Source organism: Zalophus californianus, chromosome 9 (genome assembly GCF_009762305.2).
Source record: "Zalophus californianus isolate mZalCal1 chromosome 9, mZalCal1.pri.v2, whole genome shotgun sequence".
In the NCBI taxonomy this organism is placed as follows: Eukaryota; Metazoa; Chordata; class Mammalia; order Carnivora; family Otariidae; genus Zalophus; species Zalophus californianus.
In genome coordinates this window covers 97,371,756-97,396,118 of record NC_045603.1, presented here as the reverse complement: position 1 = coordinate 97,396,118, position 24,363 = coordinate 97,371,756, and the positions used below count along the sequence as shown (strand labels likewise).

At 37.4% G+C, this 24,363-nt stretch overlaps 2 pseudogenes; both read right to left on the bottom strand.

Annotated features, from left to right (window-relative positions):
• Positions 1-2,963: 2,963 nt before the first annotated feature.
• On the bottom strand, positions 2,964-3,254 carry LOC113921778 (annotated as a pseudogene).
• Positions 3,255-4,604: 1,350 nt separating this feature from the next.
• LOC113921777 lies at positions 4,605-23,926 on the bottom strand (annotated as a pseudogene).
• Between the last annotated feature and the right edge of the window lie 437 nt (positions 23,927-24,363).

Below are 24,363 nucleotides of genomic sequence, written 5' to 3'. Positions count from 1 at the left end.
TCTGATGAAAACTTCAGATCCATTTAAAGAATTTTTTTCACAAGTGCAGGAACAAAAATTATATATTTTTATATATTTTTATTGAAAACTAATTTCCCTTGGCCAACAGACACATCAAAAGATGTTCAACACTTCTAATTATCAGTGAAATGCAAACCAAAACCACAATGAGATACCACCTTACACCTATCGGAATGGCTAGAATCAAAGAGACAAGAAATAACATGTTTGCGAGGATGTGGAGAAAAGGGAACCCTTGTACACTATTGGTGGAAATGTAAATTGCTACAGACACTGTGGAAAAAATTAGGGCAGTTCCTCAAAAAATTAAAAATAGATATACCATATGATCCAGTAATTCCACTACTGGGTATTTAGCCAAAGAAAACAAAATACTAATTTGAAGGGATATCTGTACCCCTATGTTTATTGCAGCATTATTTACAATAGCCAAATTATGGAAGCAGCCCAAGTGTCCATCAATAGGCAAATGGACAAGGAAAATGTGGTGTGTACACACACACACACACACACACACACACACACACACACACACACACAGAGGAAAATTATACAGCCATAAAAAATGAGATCATGCCATTTGAGGCAACATGGATGAACCTAGAAGGTACTATGCTAAGTGAAACATATCAGACTGTGAAAGGCAAATACTATATGATTCCACTCATAAGTGGAATCCAAAACAAACAAAAATCACTGAACCGTGCTCTAAAAATGTTAGCTTCTTCCTTTAGACTATTGCATTCTCAATAAAGTTTGGTCACTAAAAATAATATACTGTTTTATATCAGTCAAGATTTAATCAGACTTAGATAATTAGAAAATTTATTACCTTTAATTATTAAAAAGTCAGAGTAGAATATGCTTCAGGAATAGTTGATCCAGTGGCTCAACAATACCCGTAAGAAACCAGATTCTTTCCATTGCTCTACTCTTCCATCCATGGTGTTCCTGTCATCCTAAAGCTAGTTCCCCTCATAGTGATACAATGACCATCAGTAGCAGGCAGGACTACATACTTCTCTGTTCCTATTCTTTGGGAGAGGGAGATTAGCTTCCTGATTCATCAGAGAACAAGGAGAGGTGATTAATTCACTGGCAAATGTGCAATTTGTGCCTATTCCTAAACCAACCACTAGGATGACTGTTTTGATTGCCTTGGACTAACCAGTATCCATTCACAGAGCTGAAAGGTCACAAGGTACCTGGGCTGCATGAAAGAAAGTGACTCTCTAAATAACATCAAAGTTTTGTTTCTAAGGAAGAAGGTATAAATAGACCAACAATATGTACCACAGTACTAAATACTGGTTCTTTATTATATAGTTTTGTTTGCAACAATTTTAACTGATGTAGAGCATTTCATTTTGTAGAGAGAATGTGATACTTAAACTGACATTTGGCTTAATACAGTTGGATTACTACATTATTTCTTCCATCCTTGAGTCACTGAATTCATCTTTGGCAAAGTAGGTACCATGGATGATTTCTATATTGGCAAAGACAAAACTTAATTTATGTTTCAGTATTATCATCAAGACAAAATTAACAAACCCTGAAGGGTTGTCATGTGTCAGCAGATTCCCACCTTCAGAGAACTCATCCAGGCTGATCATCTTTGCTCCAATGGGCAGAAGTATTTTCCCTGGTACTAAAGATTCCACTGTTACTGCCTCCTATTCCATTTACTAAGTGGCAGGTTGACTAAAAGGGCTTCAAGTGTTGGTAGATTTATTTGTTTATACGTTTGTTTTTAATAGCAACCATAAAGATGAATATAGGGCCTAAAATTCTAAGTATATTTCACTCATAGTCTTAAATATATCTGCTTAATAAACCAACATAAACATACTTTCTTCAAATAGTTTTTGTCTGTAGCCTGTATTTTTCTTTTACCTCAAAGAGAACAATTACCTAAACTTTGATCAACATTTTAAAATCCACTTTCTAGAACAGTGGTCTGAAAACAATTTTTGTTTGGTCATACTTAGTATTTGAAAAAAAAGGAGTGCTCAGCTGGTTAAGCATCTGACTCTTGATTTCAGCTCAGGTCATGATCTCAGGGTCATGAGATCAAGCCCCACACTGGGCTCTGTGCACTCATCATGGAGTCTGCTGGAGATTCTCTCTCCCTTTCCCTCTGCCCCTCCCCCTGCTCATTCGCTCTAAATAAATAAATAAATAATTGGAAAAATTGTATATGCACACTTAGTATCAAATATTTATTTAAGAACCACACACCTATGACGTAATATAATATGCTTACTACGCAAGAATAAGAAATTGTATAAAAAATAAACACTTTAATTTTGCATTTTATTTACTAATGACAAAATTAATCTATTCTCACTTTATAACTGTCAATCTTTTTAGAGACAGCAATGTGATTGAATATGTTTCATTATTTTGCAGAATCTGATTCAAAACTAATATAATTCAAAGGTGTTGCAGGTATACATTGCTGAATAATAAACCACCCCAAAACTTAGTGGCTTAAAGCAACAATCTTATTTTTCACAATTCTGTCTATTCATTTGAAGTCAGCTAGGTGCCTCTTCATTTTTTTTTTTGAAGGCCACTGGCTTTATTGATTTAAAAAACTTCACAAGGACAGTGACTATTCTGCCAAAAAAGGAGCCAAATAGCATAAAACAGACCAGTGGGGGCAGGGGGTGAAGGAAGGGCCAGGAATCCACTCAGAAAAGCTGATAATTGTTGACACGAAACTGGCAGGGCAAGAAGGGAGATGCATGCAAGAGTGAGAATTTCAAAAAAGTTGAAATGGTGAGGGGAGAGAACTCCCAAAAGACCTTGGAGTACATCAGAAGTGAGTACAACAGCAATCTCTTCCTTTGTAGAGGACAGGGGAAGAATCCCCATGCGGCTGCAAACTCTGGAGACTCAATGCTGGGGCTAGGGACTGGGGGCTCCCCAAGAGAGCCTCACAAGAAGGCGTCGCACCACTCTCGAAGGCACCCGATGCAGTCCTGGGGACTGCTTGGCATTGGCACCACATGTGTCCTTCAGTCATTCTGGGAAGAGATCTTCATCTTTCTTTAGCACCAGAAACTGGCCAAGGACCACAGAGGCCTTGTCAAAGCCCCTTTCCTCCAGCTTCTTGCCCAAGACTTCACCAATCCCGGCCAGGATCCCCACTGGCTTTTCCCCCATGGGCTCTGCCACAAAGTCTCGGTGCTTTTGGGAGGTTGTCATCTTGATCAGCTTAATCGGCAGCTCCGGCTCCTTCCTGTAACGGCTCCTCCCACCACCCGGCTTGCCTCTTCATTTTAGTATCACTCCTTAAACACAAATCTTACACAAACTCTGTTACCTACAATCTTGATTTAGTGGTGCTTTATGGAAAGTTAAAGAAAATAGGATCTGAATCACATTCATAAAATGTAAGGTGGAGGTTAAAGTCCCAGCAGTAACTAATGTAACCAATTCTCCCTTGCACTTCAGTTCAAGCACACCCTCTATTCTGACAATCAAAAGCATTAGTAAGGGGTTCTTTTTGCCCTTCACTCCAACCTCGTATTATTGAAATAATAGTGGGAAAAGCTCTTTGTAAGTAAGGCTTCCCTAGAATTCTTCCAGAATTGTAAGTAAGTTGCTCTCTGAAGAATAAACTGGTAAATTCTACATACAATGGATAAGATCAGAACTGTATAAAAAGAACTCATTTTTAGATACAGTCAGGAAATGAGTGGCAAATGTAATTACTCAGTTGCATCAAGATAATCAGGCATAATCTCAAGAGGTCACACTGGGATAGCCATGGCTAGAATCAGCTTTATTATGATCAATTATAATTAGCATATGAAAGCAATGAATAACAGACTTTATTGAAAATATGATGTTTTATATATTGTAGTAGAAATAAAATGGTCACTAAGAACTTCAGTGAAAAGGGGAACAAGAATAAACCAGGAGCCATTCTGAGTGGCAATCTACACACAAAAACTATAAAACTGAAGCAAAGAAAAAAACTAGGGATTATAAATCTACGTCAACTCACTAGTAATAACTTCTAATTCTAAATCTCTAATGTTCAATTTCTGATTTCCCTTCGACTGTACACTGATGTTAAATGACAGTCTAAGACTGAACAGAGAATGTTAAGAACCCCAAATAGTCTACTGGGACAAAGCTGGAACTTAACTTCCATTGATATCACATTCCAACTGTCACATAATATGCTTCAGTTGAAGGTAATAAATATGTCTGAGAGTAATGGAAAGTAACAGGATTATTTCGCTTTTGACCAACCTCAGGAAAAAAAAAATCCAGACAGATGGAGGAACCCCATCATATAATTATTATCAATATCTAACTCCTTAGCAAAATATCTAACTTCTCTAACAAAAATTTGGAAAGGATACTCATGCTTCCTCCATGTGTCTGCAAAAGTGCTCTCCAGTATGATCTCTACACATGGAGAAGGCACAAATGAATGAATATGTATACTGATTCTATCATAAACGGAATAGGTGACAGCCTACTGAAAAATGCTATGAAGATTCCTTACACAAGACTTACACATGAATAAAAAGAGCAAGTTAGCTATCTCTGTAATAGTGGATACCAATTCAACTACATGTTCATGCAGAATGTTCCCATTCATAAGTAGATCTTCATCATCTTGCAAATCGACTTGCGATGTCCATTACCGGGAACATTGTTCCAGCCCCATTTTCTTGATAGATAACAAAAATGTAGCATAACACAACCCTCATCAAGATTACTGGGTTCACCCAAGTGCCAAAATCTGAAAGGGAAAAAATGGATGAGGTTGTTTCTTCAAACAGTGCTTTGAAAAGGGCAAGGGAGGGGGCTTGGGCTGAACTGTGTGGAAGTCAAGGTCAGATATGCCCAAATCATTCCTTCTCCAATTCTCATGCAGTTTCTCCTCCACCTGAAGCTCTGGCATTTCTCTCAAAAACTTACATCACCCAGTATTGTGTCATCTTATTGCATTAAACATTCTCCTAACAGATAGCCCTTCTATTTGTCCATCATTATGTTCTGTTCCCAAGGGACTGCCAATCCATAAGCTCCCTTAAATGATGGAAAAGAAAGATTTCATCCCAGTCCCAAGTATCATTATAGTTGTTTCCTTTTTTTATATATATATTGCTTTTGGAGTCCAAAGAACTAGTTAAAACCCCTAAATCTGCTAAGATCCCAGTTATCTTAGATATGTAATTAAATTTCCCTGATTTCCATATCTAAAAAATAGAGACTAGAGTCATACTCCTATATGTTTCACACAGTGATAGGAGGATCAAAGGTGGTATTGTATTAAAACGCACTGAAGTATTTAAGAATTTTAAAAGACCTACGGAAATATGAGATATTGTAACTATCAGAAGTTAGCTCCTTTGCTTTATGAGAAATATTAAATCAATAATTGGCCATGATCTTAATTGACATAAATTTTTGTTATATTTAGAGATATGTAATGTAGTGATTAAAAGTACAGACTTCAGTGTCAAACAGAGCTGGATTTGAGGATCATTTGTTGCCAATGCTGGATTAATCTTTGCTGGAGTTATCTAAACTCTCTAAACTCAATTTCCTCACCTCTACAGTGGGAAAAATAATACTGTGTGCTTCAGAGAGTTCCTGTGATGATTAAATGAGATAATAAATAAAATTATTTAACCCAAGAGTTGAAAGAAGAGTAAGCTATTTTATCTTCAGAGCTGACAGTTTAACACTCTAAAATCCCTGCATGATCCAGGGCTCAGGATTCCTTTATCTAATTCTGTACTCACGTGACACTTTCATTGTATGATGTTGATCAACACCATTTCCAATCTCTTTTTCCCTTTGGGTTTGACAGCCTATGTAATAAGTAGAATATGTATCCAGGTTCTGGAAGATAAAATCCTAAAGGAAGAAAAGAGTTATAGCCTTTAGTGTATTCAGGTAGATCTTTACAGCCTTAGGGAGAAGAGAAGAAAAGGAAAGGATGCAGGAAGAGCGACACGGGGGCCCTGCCCAGAAGCCTAAGTCTTCTCTGGCTGAACAGTGCAGGATCAAAGAGATCATTTGTGAGCGTGATGCTTGGCTTAGTCTGCTCAGGCTGCTATAACAAAATACCACAGACTGGGTAGCTTATAAACAACAAGTTTCTTTCTCACAGTTCTGGAGGTTGGAAATTCCAGATTGGGGTATTAGCATGGTCAGGTGAAGGCCAGCTTTTTCTCCCTGTGTCTTCACATGGTAGAAGGGGCAAGGTAGCTGGGTGGGGTCTCTTTTATAAGAACACAAATCCCATTCATCAAGGTTCCACCCTCAGTATCTAAGCACTTCTCAAAGGCCCCGCCTCCAAATACCATCATCTTTGGGGGTTAGGATTTCACCATATGAAGTTTGGGGGAGACATAAACATCCAGAATACAGCAATGTTCAACACAAATGGAAGCAATTTCTATCCAAGATCATAATGAATTCTCATCTCAGATTCACTTCCGCCTTTCACTAAGAGGTGGTATTCTTCAAAGTCATGCATGAAAAATTTTTTGCAGATTAAATCATTTTCCTTTCATAAATTCTTTAACTTCATTCCTGATTGTTGACTGACTCTTCATGATTGAACTTTGTTTCTCTATTGCTATAATACCCCTTTCTCAGTGAAATAGTTAATAATTTATAAAATATTTACAGGTTGAAATAATAAACTGATATTCAGCCTAAAACATTTTCATTCTTCAACTCAAACCCCACATATGATACTTTAAATCCCCCAACTTATTTTGGGAGAGATTAGTTTTATGGAAATAGGAAGAAGGTGTAGCATGTGAAGGCTTAGGCAGCCTTTCTTATCAGTTTTATTAAAAGCCTTCTGCCATACCACCAATATTCCAAAACAGTGAAAAACCTCCTTAGACAGGGGGCACCTGGGTGGCTCAGTTGGTTAAGCAGCTGCCTTCAGCTCAGGTCATGATCCCAGGGCCCTGGGACCAAGCCCTGTATTGGGCTCCCTGCTCAGCGGAGAGCCTGCTTCTCCTTCTCCCTCTGCCTGCAGCTCTGCCTACTTGTGCTCTCTGTCAAATAAATAAACAAAATCTTTAAAAAAAAAAAAAAAAAACTCCTTAGACAAGAGAGGTATACAACAACTAGGCAGGACTCCTGACTCCATCATCTATTAGAAAGTACCTGTTAGGCGCGCCTGGGTGGCTCAGATGGTTAAGCGTCTGCCTTCGGCTCAGGTCATGATCTCAGGGTCCTGGGATGGAGTCCCGCATCGGGCTCTCTGCTCCTTGGGAGCCTGCTTCTCCCTCTGCCTCTCTCTCTCTCTCTCTCTGTCTCTCTCTCTCTCTCTCATAAATAAATAAATAAAATCTTAAAAAAAAAAAAAAAAGAAAGTACCTGTTCATCCTTGGTGTTTATCACCAGCAGGGTGAGCCTTCATTTCTGAGCAGTTCCTCTCACTCTCAGTCCAATCTCTTGTTATAGTAGAAATAAAGTAGCAGTTGGAACTAAATGACTTCCAGGCCTTTGGGCAGCAGCTCCAATCTTTCTCTGTATTGACAGAAGGCCACAGATGTCCAATAAAAAAGAAAAAGTTTAAGTGTGTTGTATTATCAAAATTCAGGACCAAGGAAGACCTCATGGAAACTGGAACTTGCATCTTCACCCAGAAGTGGCAAGGAGCCCACCAATCAGGTGTCAAGGAGATCAAGTCTACCTATATCAGGCAGTAACAAGGCAGGGTCCCATCTCCCTTGCCAGAGTGGTGTCAGAAAAAGCCAGCTAAAACAGAGGGCTTAAAGAAGATCCAGACTCTTAGATATTACACAATAATATCTAGGTTTCAATGGAAAATCATCCATCATACCATGAATTACAAGTTCTCAAAATTAATTTTTTAAAAATTTTTTATTAACATATAATATATTATTTGTTTCAGGGGTACAGGTCTGTGATTCATCAGTCTTATACAATTCACAGCGCTCACATAGTACATACCCACAATGTCCATCACCCAGCCACCCCATCCCTCTCACCCCCCCTCCACTCCAGCAACCCTCAGTTTGTTTCCTGAGATTAACAGTCTCTTATGGTTTGTGTCCCTCTCTGGTTTCGTCTCGTTTCATTTTTCCCTCCCTTCCCCTATGATCCTCTGTCTTGTTTCTCAAATTCCTCATATCAGTGAGATCATATGATACTCGTCTTTCTCTGACTTATTTCGTTTAGCATAATACCCCCTAGTTCCATCCACGTCGTTGCAAATGGCAAGATTTCATTTTTTTGATGGCTGCATAATATTCCTGTGTGTATGTGTGTATCACATCTTCTTTATCCATTCATCTGTTGTTGGACATCTAGGCTCTTTCCATAGTTTGGCTATTGTGGACATTGCTGCTATAAACATTGGGGTGCATGTGCCCCTTTGGATCACTACATTTGTATCTCTGGGATAAATACCCAGTGGTGCAATTTCTGGGTCATAGGGTAGCTCTGTTTTCAACTTCAAAATTAATTTTTAAAAAAGAAAATAAATACATGCCATTATCAAGATAAAAGAAAACTTAGAATTACCTGACAAAGATTTTTTTTTTTAATTTTTTAAAGATTTTACGTATTTATTTGAGAGTGACAGAGATAGTAAAAGAGCATGAGCGGGGAAGAGAGGGAGAAGCAGGCTCCCCGCTGAGCAGGGAGCCCGATGCAGGACTTGATCCCAGGACCCTGAGATCATGACCTGAGCTAAAGGCAGACACTTAACTGACTGAGCCCCTCTGCCCCCTTTTGCCCCTCTGACAAAAATATTAAAGAAACCATAACAAAGGTGCTTCAACAAGAAAGTACAAAGATGTTTGAACCAAATGGAAAAAAAGAATACCTCAGAAAAGAAATAGAAAATTTCAGCCAACAAATTAGAGATATAAATGAAAACCAAATGGAATTTTATAATTGAAAAATATAATAAAATAAAAAGCTCAGTGGATGGGCTCAACAGCAGAATGGAGAGGACAGAAAAACCAGTGAACTGAAAGAATAACAGAAATTACTCAAACAACAGAGACAAAATAGACTAAAAAAATAAATAGACTTCCAGTTTCCAGTCTGGCATGAAAGAAGGTCAAAATTACCATTCCATCCTAACAACAAGTAAAAAGCTGAACAAACTGCAAATCAACAACTCTTCACAGGCTAAGACACTACTCTCAAAATTATGCATACAGACAAATACAGAGGATCACAACTTAACTGAAGCAAAAATCCAGGAGCCAAAACTTCTGTGGGAACAAATCCCAGGGTAGGGAAACCTGAACTGTGATTGTTGAATTGCTGGAAGCTCAGCCTGGAAAATCTGAGAGATAAAAACTCCAGGGTAATCCAGTCAATGGCGGGGAAGGAGGGAAAAACTTGCGAGTTTTACTTTCTGGAGCTCTACCAGGTTTATCTGAGAAAATTCCCCTTGTGCTTCTGGCAAGGGGAGGGGCAAAACATACCAAAGCATTCTGTTCTTTTTAACAAAGTCTACCCTCAGGAAAAACTATGTAACCAGAGCCTAACCTGCTATGGTTTTATCAGAGCCTGGTTAGGGAAAGGGAAAATACCCACTCTAGCGATCCTTGTTCCACTTTAAGGGAAATAATTAGAAGAGCTGAGAAGCACTGTTAAGTTGAAAGTCTAGAGGCAAAGACTCACTAAAAGAATGAGACAAAATTATAGGACTACAGAATGCTTCCCCTTCACCACACCATACCACCACATTACTAAAGGTCTAATTACAGCACTTCCTTTTACTCAGTACATCACATCCAGCTAACAAGAAAAAATTACCAAGCATACTAAAAAACAAACAACATCCCACCATCCCCCAGTTTGAAGAGATAAAGCAGGCATCAGAACCAGACGCAGATGTAGCAGGGATGTTGGAATTCTCAGACCAGAAATTTAAAACGATTACTATGTTAAGGGCTGTAAAGAACAAAGTAGACAGCATGCAAGAAGAGATGAGCTATGTAAGCAGAGAGACAGAAATTCTAAGAACCAAAAAGAAACATCAGATCAAAATGCTGTAACAGAAATGAAGAATGTCTTTAGTGAGCTCATTATTAGACTGGACACAGCTGAGTAAAAAATCTGAGCATGAGGGTATCTCAATAGAAGCCTCCAAAACTAAAAAGAGGAAAAGAACGTGGGAGGTGGGGAAGGAGGGGGGAATGAACTGAATATCCAAGAAATGTGGAGCAGCTACAAAAGGTGTAACATATGCGTAATGGGAACAGCAGAAGAAGAATAAAAAGAGAATAGAACACAAAAAATACTGAAACAATAACATTTGAGAATTTCCTCCAAATTAATACAGATACCAAACCACAGATTCAAAAAGCTCACAGAACACCAAGCAGGATAAATGCCAAAGAAAACTACATCTAGACATATCATATTCAAACTACAGAATATCAAAGATAAAGAAAAATCCTATGGAAGTGTTGAATCACTATATTGTACACCTGAAACTAATATTACATGGTATGTTAAATAGAATGTATATAAAAACTTTTAAAAATTTAAAAAATAAATAATTTAAAAAAATTCTAAAAAGCCAGAGGGGGGGAAAACACCTCCTCAGAGAAGCAAAGATAAGAATTACATCAGACTTCTCTAAAACCACAGAAACAAGAAGAGAATGGAATGAAATATTTAAAGTGTTGAGAGAAAAAAACTATCACCCTAATTCTGTACCCTGCAAAATTAACCATCAAAGGTGAAGAAGAAATAGGGACTTCTCTGGAAAAACAAAAATTGAGGGAATTTGATGCCAGCAGAAACTGACTTATAAGCAATGTTAGAAGAAGAACTTCTTAGAGAGAAGGAAAATAATATAGGTCAGAAACATGGATCTGTATAAAGAAAGTAAGAGTATCAAAAAAAGGAATAAGTGAAGGTAAAATAAAAACATATTTTTATATTCTTAATTGATCTATATTCTTAATTGATCTTTTGTTTGTTCAAAATAATAATGGAGGGGGCGCCTGGGTGGCTCAGTCATTAAACATCTGGCTTCAGCTCAGGTCATGATCTCAGGGTCCTGGGATCGAGCCCCGCGTCGGGCTCCCTGCTCAGAGGGAAGCCTGCTTCTCCCTCTCCCACTCCCCCTGCTTGTGTTCCCCTCTCTCGTGTCTCTCTCTGTCAAATAAATAAAATCTTTAAAAATAATAATAATAATGGCAACCATGTATTTGATTATGTATGCTAATGTGTAAGTGAAATAAATGGGAGCAATAATACAAGAGACAGGAGGAAGGAATTAAAATTATTTTGTTATTTTAAGATACTCTCACTGTACACAAAGATGTATAGTTATTTGAAAGTGAACTTGGATTAGTTGTATTAAGTATATTGCAAACTTTAGGGCAGCCAATAAGAAAGAAGTATAACTGATATGTTAAGAATGCAATGAAAACAGAGTCACATCAAATTCTCAAAACCACAAAAGAGAGAGTAAGAGTGAATGAAAGATAAAAAAGGAACAAAGAACAAGGGCAAGATATAGAAAACAATAACAAATATGATAGATATTGATAAAAACCGTATCCATAATCACTTCAGGTGTCAGTGGTCTAAATGCACCAATTAAAACACGAAGACTGTCAGAATGGATCAAAATACCAGACTCAGCTATATGTTGTATACAAGAAATCCACATTAAAACTTCAGAAGGAGGGACGCCTGGGTGGCTCAGGTTAAGCATCTGCCTTCGGCTCAGGTCATGATCCTGGAGTCCTGGGATTGAGTCCCACATCGGGCCCCCTCCTCAGTAGGGAGTCTGCTTCTCCCTCTACCCCTCCGCCCCTTGCTCATGCTCTCCCTCTCTCTCTCTCAAATAAATAAATATAATCTCAAAAAAAAAGTCCACATAATAGTTAAAATGGCAAAATGTAATAATAGAGAATATTAAAAGCAGAAAAAGAAAAGAAAACTGACATACAAGGGAAAATCCCAAAAGGCTATCAGCTGGCTTTTCAGCAGAAATTTTGCTGGCCAGAAGAAAACAGCATGATATATTCGAAGTGCTAAATAGAAAAATACCTATGACCAAGAATACTCTACCCAAGAATACTCAATCATTCAGAATTGAAAGGGAGATAGTTTCCCAGACAAACTGAGTTAAAGCAATTCATCCCCACTAAACCAGCCTTACTAGAAATGTTAGTGGGACTTTTTTAAGTGGAAAGAAAAGGCCACAATTACAAGTGAGAAAATTATGAAAGGAAAAAATTTCACCAGTAAAAGCAAACATATAGCAAAGATTTAATTAATCACCTATGGGGTACCTGGGTGGCTCAGATAGTTAAGTGTTTGCCTTCAGCCCAGGTCATGATCCCAGGGTCCTGGGATCGAGCCCCACATTGGGCTCCCTGCTCAGCGAGGAGCCTACTTCTCCCTCTCCCTCTGCCTCTCTCCCTGCTCATGCTTTCTCTCTCTCTCTCTCTGTATCTCTGTGTCTCAAAAGAATAAATAAAATCTTAAAAAAAATTTAATTAATCACCTATAAAGCCAGTATGGAGGTTAAAACAAAAAGCAGTAAAATCAATTAAATCTATGAAAATCAATCAAGGGATACACAAAATTTAAAAATGCAAGACGTAACCTCATATACACAAAATGTAAAGGAGGGAGTAAAAATTTAGTACTTTCAGAATGTGTTTGAACTTAAGCAACCATCAACTTAGTATAGACTGCTATACACATAGGATGCTATATATGAACCTAATAGTAACTACAAACCAAAAACCTGTAATGGATACACAAAAAATGAAGAGAAAGAAATTCAAGCATGACACTAAAGAAAGTCATCAAACTACAAGGAAAGAGAGCAAGAGAAGAAGAAAGGAACAGAGAACTACAAAACAACCAGAAAACAATTAACAAAATGGCAAAAAGTACATACCTACCAATAATTACTTTAATTTGGGGTTTTGGGGTTTTTTTAAAAAAAGATTTTATTTATTCGAGAGAGTGAGAGAGAGAGCATGAGCGGGGGGGGGAGGGGCAGAGGGAGAGGGAGAAGCAGGCTGCCCGCTGAGCAGGGAGCCCGATGCGGGGCTCAATCCCAGGACCCCGGGATCACAACTGGAGCCAAAGGCAGATGCTTAACTGACTGAGCCACCCAGGCGCCCCAACAATTAGTCTAAATGTAAAAATGGGCTAAATGCTCCAATCAAAAGACATGGAGTAACTGATTGGATTAAAAACAAGATCTATCCATAGGCTGCCTGTAAGAGACTCACTTCAGACCTAAAGAAACATACAGACTGAGAGTAAAGGGATGGAAAAAGGTACCCCATGCAAATGAAAAAGAAGAAAAAGAACAGTGTAGCAAAGCTTGTATCAGACAAGAGAGACCTGAAAACAAGTAGCAGGAGACAAAGAAGGGCATACTTCTATCATTACATAATGATAAAGGGACCAATCCAACAAGAGAACATAACGGTTATAAATATTTATGCACCCAACATAGGAGCACCTAAATATATAAAGCAAATATTAACAGACATAAAGGTAGAAATTGAGAGTAATACAATAATAGCAAGGGTCTTCAACACCACACTCACATCAATGGGTAGGTCACCCAGATAGAAAATCAACAAGGAAATAGTAGTCTTAAATGACATTAGACCAGGTGGATCTAGCAGATATATACAGAATACTGCATCCAAAAACAGCAGAACACACATTCTTTTCAAGTGTACATGAATCATTCTCCAGGATAGATCACATGGCCACAGAACAAGATTCAGTAAATTTCAGAAGACTGAAATCATATTAAACACTTTTTCCAACCACAACAGTATAATACTAAAGATCAACTACAAGAAAAAACTGGGAAAAAAGAACATGTGAAAGCTAAACAACATGCTGCTAAACAATGAAGGGGCCAACCAAGAAATCAAAGAGGAAATTTAAAAATGCAGGAAGACAAATGAAAATGAAAACATAACAGTCCAAGATCTTTGGGATGCAGCAAAAGCAGTTCTAAGAGGGAAGTATATAATGATATGGGACTATCTCAAGAAACAAGAAAAATCTAAAGTAAACAACCTAAACTTAGACCTAAAGGAACTACAAAAAGAACAAATAAAACCCAAAGCTAACAGAAGGAAGGAAACAGAGACTAAAAAAAAATAGAAAAGATCAATAAAAACAAGAGCTAGTTCTTTGAAAAGATAAAATTGATAAACCTTTAGCCAGACTTATCAAGAAAAAGAGAGAGGACTCAAATAAAATCAGAAATAAAGGAGAAGAAATAACTGACACAACAGAAATACAAAGAATTATAAGTGAATGTTATGAAAAACTGAAGACCAACGAACTGGACAGTCCAGAAGAAATAGATAGGTTCCTAGAAACATACAATCTTCCAAAACTGAACCACGAAGAAATTGAAAATTTGAACAGACCAATTATTAATAACAGAATTGAACTGGTAACCAAAAACCTCCCAAGAAAAAACAGTCCAGGACCAGATGGCTTTACAGGTGAACTCCACCAAACATTTTTTTTTTTAAGATTTTTATTTATTTATTTGTCAGAGAGAGAGAGAGAGAGCACAAGCAGGGGGAGCGGCAGGCAGAGGGAGAAGCAGACTCTCCCACTGAGCAGGGAGCCCAACACAGGACTCGATCCCAGGACCCTTAAGGCAGACACTTAACTGACTGAGCTGAAGGCAGACACTTAACTGACGGAGCCACCCAGACACCCCTCCACCAAACAGTTAAAGAAAAATTAATATCTATTCTTCCAAACCATTCCAAAAAATAGAAGAGGAAGGAAAACTTCCAAATTTGCCCTACAAGGCCCTGATACCAAAACCAGACAGACACTAAAAACAAAACAAGAACAAAAACAAAAACAAAAACCACTATAAGCCAGTATCTCTGATGAACATAGATGCAAAATTCCTCAACAGAATATTAGCAAACTGATTTCAACAAATTAAAAGGATCATTTACCACAGTCAAGTGGGATTTATTCCAGGAAAGCAAGGGTGATACATGATGTTAATAAAGAGGAAGGGTAAAAGCCATATGACCATCTTAACAGATACAGAAAAAGTATTTGACAAAATACAACATCTGTTCATGACAAAAACTCTCATCAAAGTGGGTTTACAGGGAATGTACCTCAACATAATGAAGGCCAAATATGACAAACCCACAGCTAACAACATTAATCAATGATGAAAAACTGAAAACTTTTCCTGTAATATCAGGAACAAGATGAGGATGTCCACTTTCACCACTTTTATTCAACATAGTACTGGAAGTCCTAGCTGCAGCACTCAGACAGAAAAAAGAAATGAAAAGCATCCAGGTTAGTAAGGAAGAAGTAAAACTGTCACTATTTGCAGTTGACACGATACTACATACAAAAAATCCTAAGGACCACCAAAAAACTATTAGAACCAATAAATAAATTCATTAAAGTTGTAGGATACAAAATCAATATATTGTATTATATATATATATATATATCTGTTGCATTTTCACACACTAATAACAAAATATTAGAAAGAAAATTTAAGAAAACAATTCCATTTACATTTGCACCAAAAAGAGTAAATTACCTAGGAATAAATTTAACTAAAGAGGTAGAAGACCTATACTCTGAAAACTATAAGACATTGGTGAAAGAAAATGAAGAAGACACAAATACAAAGATATACTATGCTCATGACTCGGAAGAATTAATATTGTTAAAATGTCCATACTACCCAAAGCAATCTACAGATTCAGTGTAATCCCTATCAAAATAACAACAGCATTTTCCACAAAACTAGAACAAATAATCCTAAAATTGTATGGAACCACAAAAGACCTGGAATAACCAAAACAATCTTGAGAAAGAACAAAGCTGGGGGCACCTGAGTGGCTCAGTTGGTTAAGCATCCGCCTTCAGCTCAGGTCATGATCCCAGGATCCAGGGATTGAATCCTGCACTGGGCTCCCTGTTCATTGGGGAGGCTGTTTCTCCCTCTCTCTCTGCTGTTCCCTCTGCCGCTCCCCCCTGCTTGTGCTCTCTCACTCTCACTCAAATAAATAAATAAATAAAATCTTTAAAAAAAAAAAGAACAACAAAGCTTGAGGTATCACAATTTCACATTTCCAGATACACTACAACACTATTATATAAGAACAGTATGGTACTGGCACAAAAATAGACCCATAGGTCAAGGGAACAGAACAGAAAGCCTAGAAATAAACCCACAGTTATATGGTCAATTAATCTATGACAAAGGAGGCAAAAATATACAGAGGAAAAAATACAATCTTTTCAATAAATGGTGTGGGGAATACTGGACAGCAACATGCAAAAGAATAAAACTAGACCTCTTTTTTACACCATACATGAAAATAAATGGATAAAGACCTAAATGTGAGAACTAAAACCATAAAACTCCTAAAAGAAAAAATAGGGATGGTAATCCCTTGGCAACATATTTATGGATATATCTCCTCTGGCAATGGGAACAAAAGCAAAAATGAAATATTGGGACTATACCAAAATAAAAAAGCTTTTCACAGCAAAGGAAACCATAAACAAAACAAAAAGGCAACCTAGTGAATGGGAAAGGATATTTGCAAATGATATATCCAATAAGGGGTTGACATTCAAAATATATAAAGAACTTATACAACTCAGCACCCAAAGAAACAAATAATCCTACTAAAAATGGGCAGAGGACCTGAACAAACATTTTGCCAAAGACATACAATGACCAACAGACACATGAAAAGATGTTCAACATCATTAATCATCAGGGAAATGCAAATCAAAACTATAGTCAGATATTACCTCACACCAGCCAGATAGGCTCACATCAAAATGACAAGAAATAACAAGTGTCGGCTAGGAGGTGGAAAAAAGGGAGGCTTCATGCACTCTGATAGGAATGTCAATTGGTATAACCACTATGGAAAACAGTATGGAGGTTCCTCAAAAAATTAAAAATAAAAATATCATATGATCCAGTAATTCCACTACTGAGTACGGACACTCCCCAACAAACAAAAACACTAAAAAGAAAAGATAAATGCACCTCTATGTTTATTGCATCATTGTTTACAGTAGCCAAGATATAGAAGTAACCTTAGTGTCCCACTGATAGATGAATGGATAAAAAAGATGTGGTATTTATATATAGTGGAACATTATTTTTTTAAAGATTTTATTTATTTATTTGACAGAGAGAGATAGTGAGAGAGAGAACACAAGCAGTGGGGAGTGGGAGAGGGAGAAGCAGGCTGCCCACTGAGCAGGGAGCCCGATGCAGGACTCGATCCCAGGACTCCAGGATCATGACTTGAGCCGAAGACAGATGCTTAACCAACTGAGCCACCCAGGTGCCCTGCATGCAAATTTTAAAAATTTATTTAGGAGGTCCAGGGGTCCATGAAAGAATGAAAACTGTGACAAGAGACTCTAACTATATTACAAGTGTTGGAAACAACCACACTAGGGGTGGGTAGGATGACCGCAATAACTTTGGAAATGGAATGGATTAAAGACAAAAGAAACTGCACATAAGCACTCTATTCTAGTTGATAAAGTTGTTTCCCATGGTGGTTTGAGTTTACAACTCTGATACTGCTATATGTGTTAACTGGAAATGAATAATTATGTAAATGTACTGAGCAGATGATGGGAACCAGATTTCTCTCTGTTGGAGTGGTCATTAAAGATACCAAGGGGAGTAGGCTAGAATGATGCAATGTAATCAATGAAAGTTTCAGACATCAGTAAAAACTGATGTGTACGCTATTACAGATACATAGTTACAGTATAAATATTTATCAATATATGTACATGCACAGGTTAGTACACACATATATATTTCCTTGTTCTGTGAACTGAGGGGGCCTAAAAGAAATAACACCTCAGTAGCAATGAGCATACCTAGTATCCAAATATTGGTTTCCAATACCATTCTTCAGTAACAGGAGCCATGGCTCCACAGAGAAATAGCTGATTCTAAGACTGAGACAGGAAATATACAATATAAGCCCAGAGAATCTTACAGTCCCAGAAAGTAAGGAAGTGCTCAAAAACAAAGCATAACAACACATTGATGGGGGCAAGTCTAAGGGCCACAGGAACCAATTGAAATAACTCCCAGTGGCAAAGGCAGAACAATTTGAGCAACAAAATAAATATAGTATTGGATTGCAACCCAAAGTATAAGATAAATATCCATGAGTACATGATGATACAGATACATGATTGAATAAATTAATAAACAGGATAGAAGAAACAAATACCACATACACAAGAATTTCCAATAAATTACATAGAAACTTGTTTTGAACTGAATTGTGTTCCCCAAAAATTCATGTGCTGAGGTTATAATCCTCAATGTGACTACAGTGGTAGACTTCAAGGAAGTAATAAAGGTTAAATGAGGTTATAAAAAAAAGTAGGGCCTTAATCCAATAGGACTTGGGTTCTTTTTTTTTTTTAAGATTTTATTTATTTGACGGAGAGAGAGCGAGCACAAACAGGGTGAGCAGCAGGCAAAGTGAAAGGGAGAATTGGATCCCCGTTGAGCAAGGAGCCCGATGCGGGGCTCAATCCCAGGACCCTGAGATCGTGACTGAGCTGAAGGTAGGTGCTTAACTGACTGAGCCACCCAGGTGCCCCAGGACTTATGTTCTTATAAGAAGAGGAAGAGACACCAGAAAGCTCTCCCTCCCCATTCACACAGAGAACAGGCTATGTGAGGACACACAAGAAGGTGACTGTCTCAAGCCAAGAAGAAAGGCCTCACCAGAAACCAACTCTTATGTCACCTGGGACTTCTGGCGTCCATTACCATGAGAAAATAAATTTGTTGTTTAGGCCGCCTAGTCTGTGATATTTTGTTACAGCAGCCAAACAGGCTAATAAGGATTTTGGCACCAAAGTGGAGTGTAACAAATACCTAAAAATGTGAAAGTGGCTTCAGAACTGGATGATGGGTAGAGGCTAGAAGAGTTTTGAGGTGCCTGTTAGTAAAAGCCTAGGTTGCCTTGAAAGAGCTGCCAGTAGAAATATGGATGTTAAAGGTAATTCTGGTGAGGGCTCAGAAAGAAAAGAGAGCTGTAGAGAAAGCTCCTATCATCTCAAAGAATATAGATATCCTATAATGAAAAGAATGTTGGTAGAAATATGAACATTAAAGTGCTTCTGGTAAGGTCTCAGATGGAAATGAGAAGTATGCTATTGGAAACTGGAGGAAAGGCAATTCTTGTTATAAAATAGCAAAGAATTTGGTGGGAGTTGTGTTTAATGTTTTATGAAAGACAGAACTTATAAACTTGGATATTTAGCAGAGGAGATTTCTAAGCAAAGTGTTAAAGCTGTGGCCTGATTTCTCTTTACTGCCTATAGTAAAATGCAAGAGGAAAGAGATAAATTGAAGAAAGTGTTAAACAAAAAGGAACCAGAATTTGAAGATTTGGAAAATTCTCAGCCTATCCATAGTATAAAAACTGAGAAAGTGTGTTCTGGAGAGAACACCAAAGATGTGGCTGGACAATCATTCCATAAAGAGATTACCCATGGTTTTAAACAGCCAGCTCCACAATGAAGACTATTTCATTGTACAGATAAAGATATGCATATAAGAATTTCAGGTCTTATGTATTTCTACACTTAGAGCTTGAAATGACCATGAGACTCAACTTCTTAGTATGATCTACCTGTGAATCTTATTGAAAATATTGACTTAGTATCCTTATATAGTACAGTCAACCAATGAATTATAGGCACATTAATTTTTACCTTCCATGGTCAAATTTTCTTTCATACATTCCAATTCTGTGTGAGTTCTTTTGTAGTCTTTTTTTTCAAGAAGCTGAGAATACTTTTGAAAAAACATTGAAAAAAAAAAGGTCATTCATTTTCCTGGTAGTGTTATGACTTTGCCTTCTATTGTTACTTCCTTGTACAAGATCTACAAATGCCCAATTGTTTGAGAAGGATCCTGACTGCGGAAAAGATGTCTCATCACCCCACATTCAATGTAATCCTAATTCTACTGATTTTGAAACCATAGATTTCTCCAGGAAGAGCTGAAAGATGAGTAGTTGAAAGAGGACATGATAGTTCCATTAGAATGACTGCAAAGAGATTTATCCATATTTTCCTTCAATACTAAATGCAAAGGCTAAGCCTTGAAGGTGGGAGAATGGAGGACAAACACTTCTGAGGATGTACACAGCATAGGTCCTTGTGGGGGAAATGAGCTAATTCTGAGGAGTTCTGGGTTACCTAGAGAGTAAGAATTTTGTTTTTAATCCAACATTAATCAGGAGGAATAGGCACTATTTTCTTCATCTTCTTTCCTTTAATCTATCTACTCCTAAATGGCTCTTATTCCTCACCACACCAATATACTCACAACTTAAAAATAACTTATCTCTCCCTCTAGAAAGTGAATTTTCTCTTTCTTTCCTCCTTATCTCACATTTGCTCCTTGACCCACCACATACTGGCTTAACTACTTCTCATGCCTTTTAAAAATTCAACAAATTCTTAAAGCCAAAGATACGAGGAAATCCACTTATTTGCTAAATTGGCTTTTAGATCTTACAGTCTTGGGCAGGACAGACAAACTCTTCCTGGAACATTTCTGCCCATCTCTTTTTGTCCACCTGCTCATCTCAAAATATGTCTCCGTGCACTCAAAAACCCCCGGCCTTATAAACACTAATAGGCAAATATAGCTTTGTCCTCATCTACCACAACTATCTAGGGTAGAAATGGTGCCTAATAGATGTCTCTCTAAACACAAACACATGTACACACATGTACTCTTCAATTTCTCTAAAGAGTGGATTCCATTATTTTTATAAACTAAATTCAAATAAGTAACAAAATTCCTAACAGATTCCCATTAATTGTGTCCCTCCCCACCAACCCCAAAGAAGACCTCTTTTCCAGATTTCTGGATATACCCATCATTAAATGTCAGTATCTAATGGATGTCATCTCTTTATGTAAGACAGACATTCCTCACAGATTCAGATGAGTACTTACTGATAAAAGTGATAAAAAATGAGATTGTCAATAGCAGCAGAAGTACCAGCAATGAGGCAAAAAGTAGCTTGGGAAAGCTGGGGTTACTTTTGTGTGGGCTGGTCTTCTCTTTGGGAGCTGAAGGAGAAACCAAATGAGTTTCATCAGTAATAAATTCTAGCTCTTACTTCCCTTCTCCTTCTCCCTCTTCTTGGATGACATAGTATTGCCAACGATATGACATTTGAAATAATATGAAAATAGGAGAAAAATAATAATGTTCATTGTAGAAACTTCAGAAAATATATAAAAGCACAGTATCCATTGAGGATAACTGTTGCTAATGTTTTGGTATATATCCTCCCAGTAATTTTTCAAAGTGTATATACATACATACATACATACACATTTTCCCACATGATTGACATACCATATATACTGGTTTCTGACCAACCATATTCTTATATACTATACCATGAACATTTTTCATACAAGCATATCTTCTTCTTTAACACTATTATGGTGGCAAAGTATTTCATTAGATACGTAAATAATCTTCCAGATTGTTCCCAACTTTAACTACTTTAAATAATGCCATAGCACATAAATCTTTATTATACTCATTCCCTCATCACATTCTTAAAATATGGTCAGAACTTTTTAGTCACTATTTAATGGTTAAGTCACTATTTCATTATTTTCTCAATGGGTAGTATCAAAAAAACAAGAAATAACGGTGTCAGTGAGGATATGGAGAAAAGGGAACCCTCACGCACTGTTAGTGGGAATGTAAATTGGTGCAGCCACTGTGGAAACCAGTACGGAGGTTCCTCAAAAAATTAAAAATAGAAATTTCATATGATCTATTAACTTCACTCCTGGATATTTACCCAAAGAAAACAAAGACACTAAATCAAAAAGATATATGCACTCCTATGTTCACTGCAGCATTATTTACAGTAGCTAAGATAGGAAAGCAACCTAAGTGTCCACCCATCCATGAATGGACAAAGAAAATGTGATATTCATATACAATAGAATATTATTCCACCATAAAAAAAGAAGGAACTCTTGTCATTTGTGATAACACAGATGAGCCCTGAGGACATTATGCTAAGTGAAATAAGTCAGAGAAATCAAATACCAAATGACCTCACTGATCTGTGGAATCCGAAAAACAAAACAAAGCAAAACTCACAGATAACAGAGAACAGATCGGTGATGGCCAGCGGTGGGGTGGGGGGTGGGTTATGGGGGAAGGGGATTAAGAGGTACAGACTTCCAGTTATAAAATAAAGAAGTTGTGGTTGTAATGTATAGCATGTTTACTATAGTTAATGCTTTAGATTATTACAGTGTTATCAACTATTAAGTATTATTACATACTTGAAAGTTGCTAAGAGATTAACTCTTAAAAGGTCTCATCACGAGAAAAAAAAATTGGGTTAACTATCTATGGTGATGAATGTTAACTAGACTTATTTTAGTGATTATTTCACAAATATATACAAAAATCAGGGGCGCCTGGGTGGCTCAGTCGTGAAGCGTCTGCCTTCAGCTCAGGTCATGATCCCAGGGTCCTGGGATCCAGCCCCGCATTGGGCTCCCTGCTCAGCAGGAAGCCTGCTTCTCCCTCTCCCACTCCCCCTGCTTGTGTTCTCTCTCTCTCTGTCAAGTAAATAAATATTTTTTAAAAATCAAATCATTACACTGTACACCTGAAACTAAGACAGTAGTCCCCTCCATTACCCACAGTTTCGCTTTACATGATTTCAGTTACCTGTGGTCAACTGTGGTCTGGAGGCAGATGATCCTAACAGTAGGTAGGTCACAATGCCTCTGTCATTCACCTCACATCATCTCATCACATAAGAATTTTATCATCTCACATTATCACAAGAAAAAGAAACGTGAATACAGTTCAATATTTTGAGAGAGATGCCATATTCATATAACTTTTATAATATATGGTTATAATTGTTCTGTTTTATTATTAGTTATTGCTGTTAATCTCTTATTGTGCCTAATTTAAATTAAACTTTTATCATAGGTATATATGCATAGGAAAAAAACACAGTATATAGGGTTTAGTACTATCCACTGTTCAGGCATTCACTGGGGATCTTGGACCATATTTCCCACAGATAAGGGGGACTACTATATAATGTTATTTGTCAATCATACCTCCATAAAGAAATAAAAAGAATTGTTTTCTCAAAGTTATGAGGTATTGACAAGTGGGGTATGCAATAGATTTTCTGAATGCAGGGCAATTTCCCTTGTAATGTTAGAGACTCTCTTTGTAACTTTCTCTTCTTTCATATGCAACGGTCTTTGGTTCCACTTCAGTCCGGTACTAACAAATACACCCACAACATTCTCTACTCAAACTCTTCCCCTCCAACTGAGCCTGCTAATCGATCAATAGCCCGTGCATTTGGGCTGATGGTTTCAAGACCTGTACCCAATCTCTTGACTGTACTTCACTCAGCTTCAGAAAGTACAGAAGAACAACTTCTCAGCATAATTAGCACTCTCCTTAGCTCGGGACTGTGGTGGATTTGTCACACCTCAATTTTGTTAAGAGTATAACTGTACACCCCCTTAATGCTTATCTTCAGGCAACTCAGAATCCAATGTGTCCCAACTGCAGCCAGAGAAGCAGTAACTAACATTACCTATGCTTCATTTATAGTATTCTCTCTTCATCCTTCATCTCATCATAAACTCTGACCACCAGAAAATGCTTCTTACCTGCAGGAGGCCATGATTTGGTGCTTGAGGACTTGGATTCATTTTTGAAACTCAATTCAGCATAAGTGGTCTCTGAAGTCATATTGAGAAATCTGCTCTGTTCAAAAAATCCTTTTAACCTCTTCCTTTACACATCTCAAAATGAAACCCGAACATGGTGGCAACTTGTCATACTTCCTATCAAGAACAGGAGCCCCTGATACGCAAATAACCCTAAGAGGAATCTCATGAAAATTAAAAACCTCAGAGAGAGGCCCAATCCCCAGGACCAACACAGGGAGAATCATAGCATTTAATCATAGCATAGAATCATATGTCAGCAAGTGTAATAAAAGTAGGAACTTAGGAACTCAAAGGGCAGATCAAAAAAAAAAAAAAAAAAACAGGAAGTAAACAAATGGAAACTAAGCAATTGGAGAAATCTTTTCTGAGACTTGTATTATCTGAACTCACCAGCAAGAATGAAATTCAAATATTTGTGTACATCTGTATGCAAACATAATTATTTCTAGACCAACCCGGGCATATACTCATTCATGCTGTATTCTCATCATTTGTAGCTCA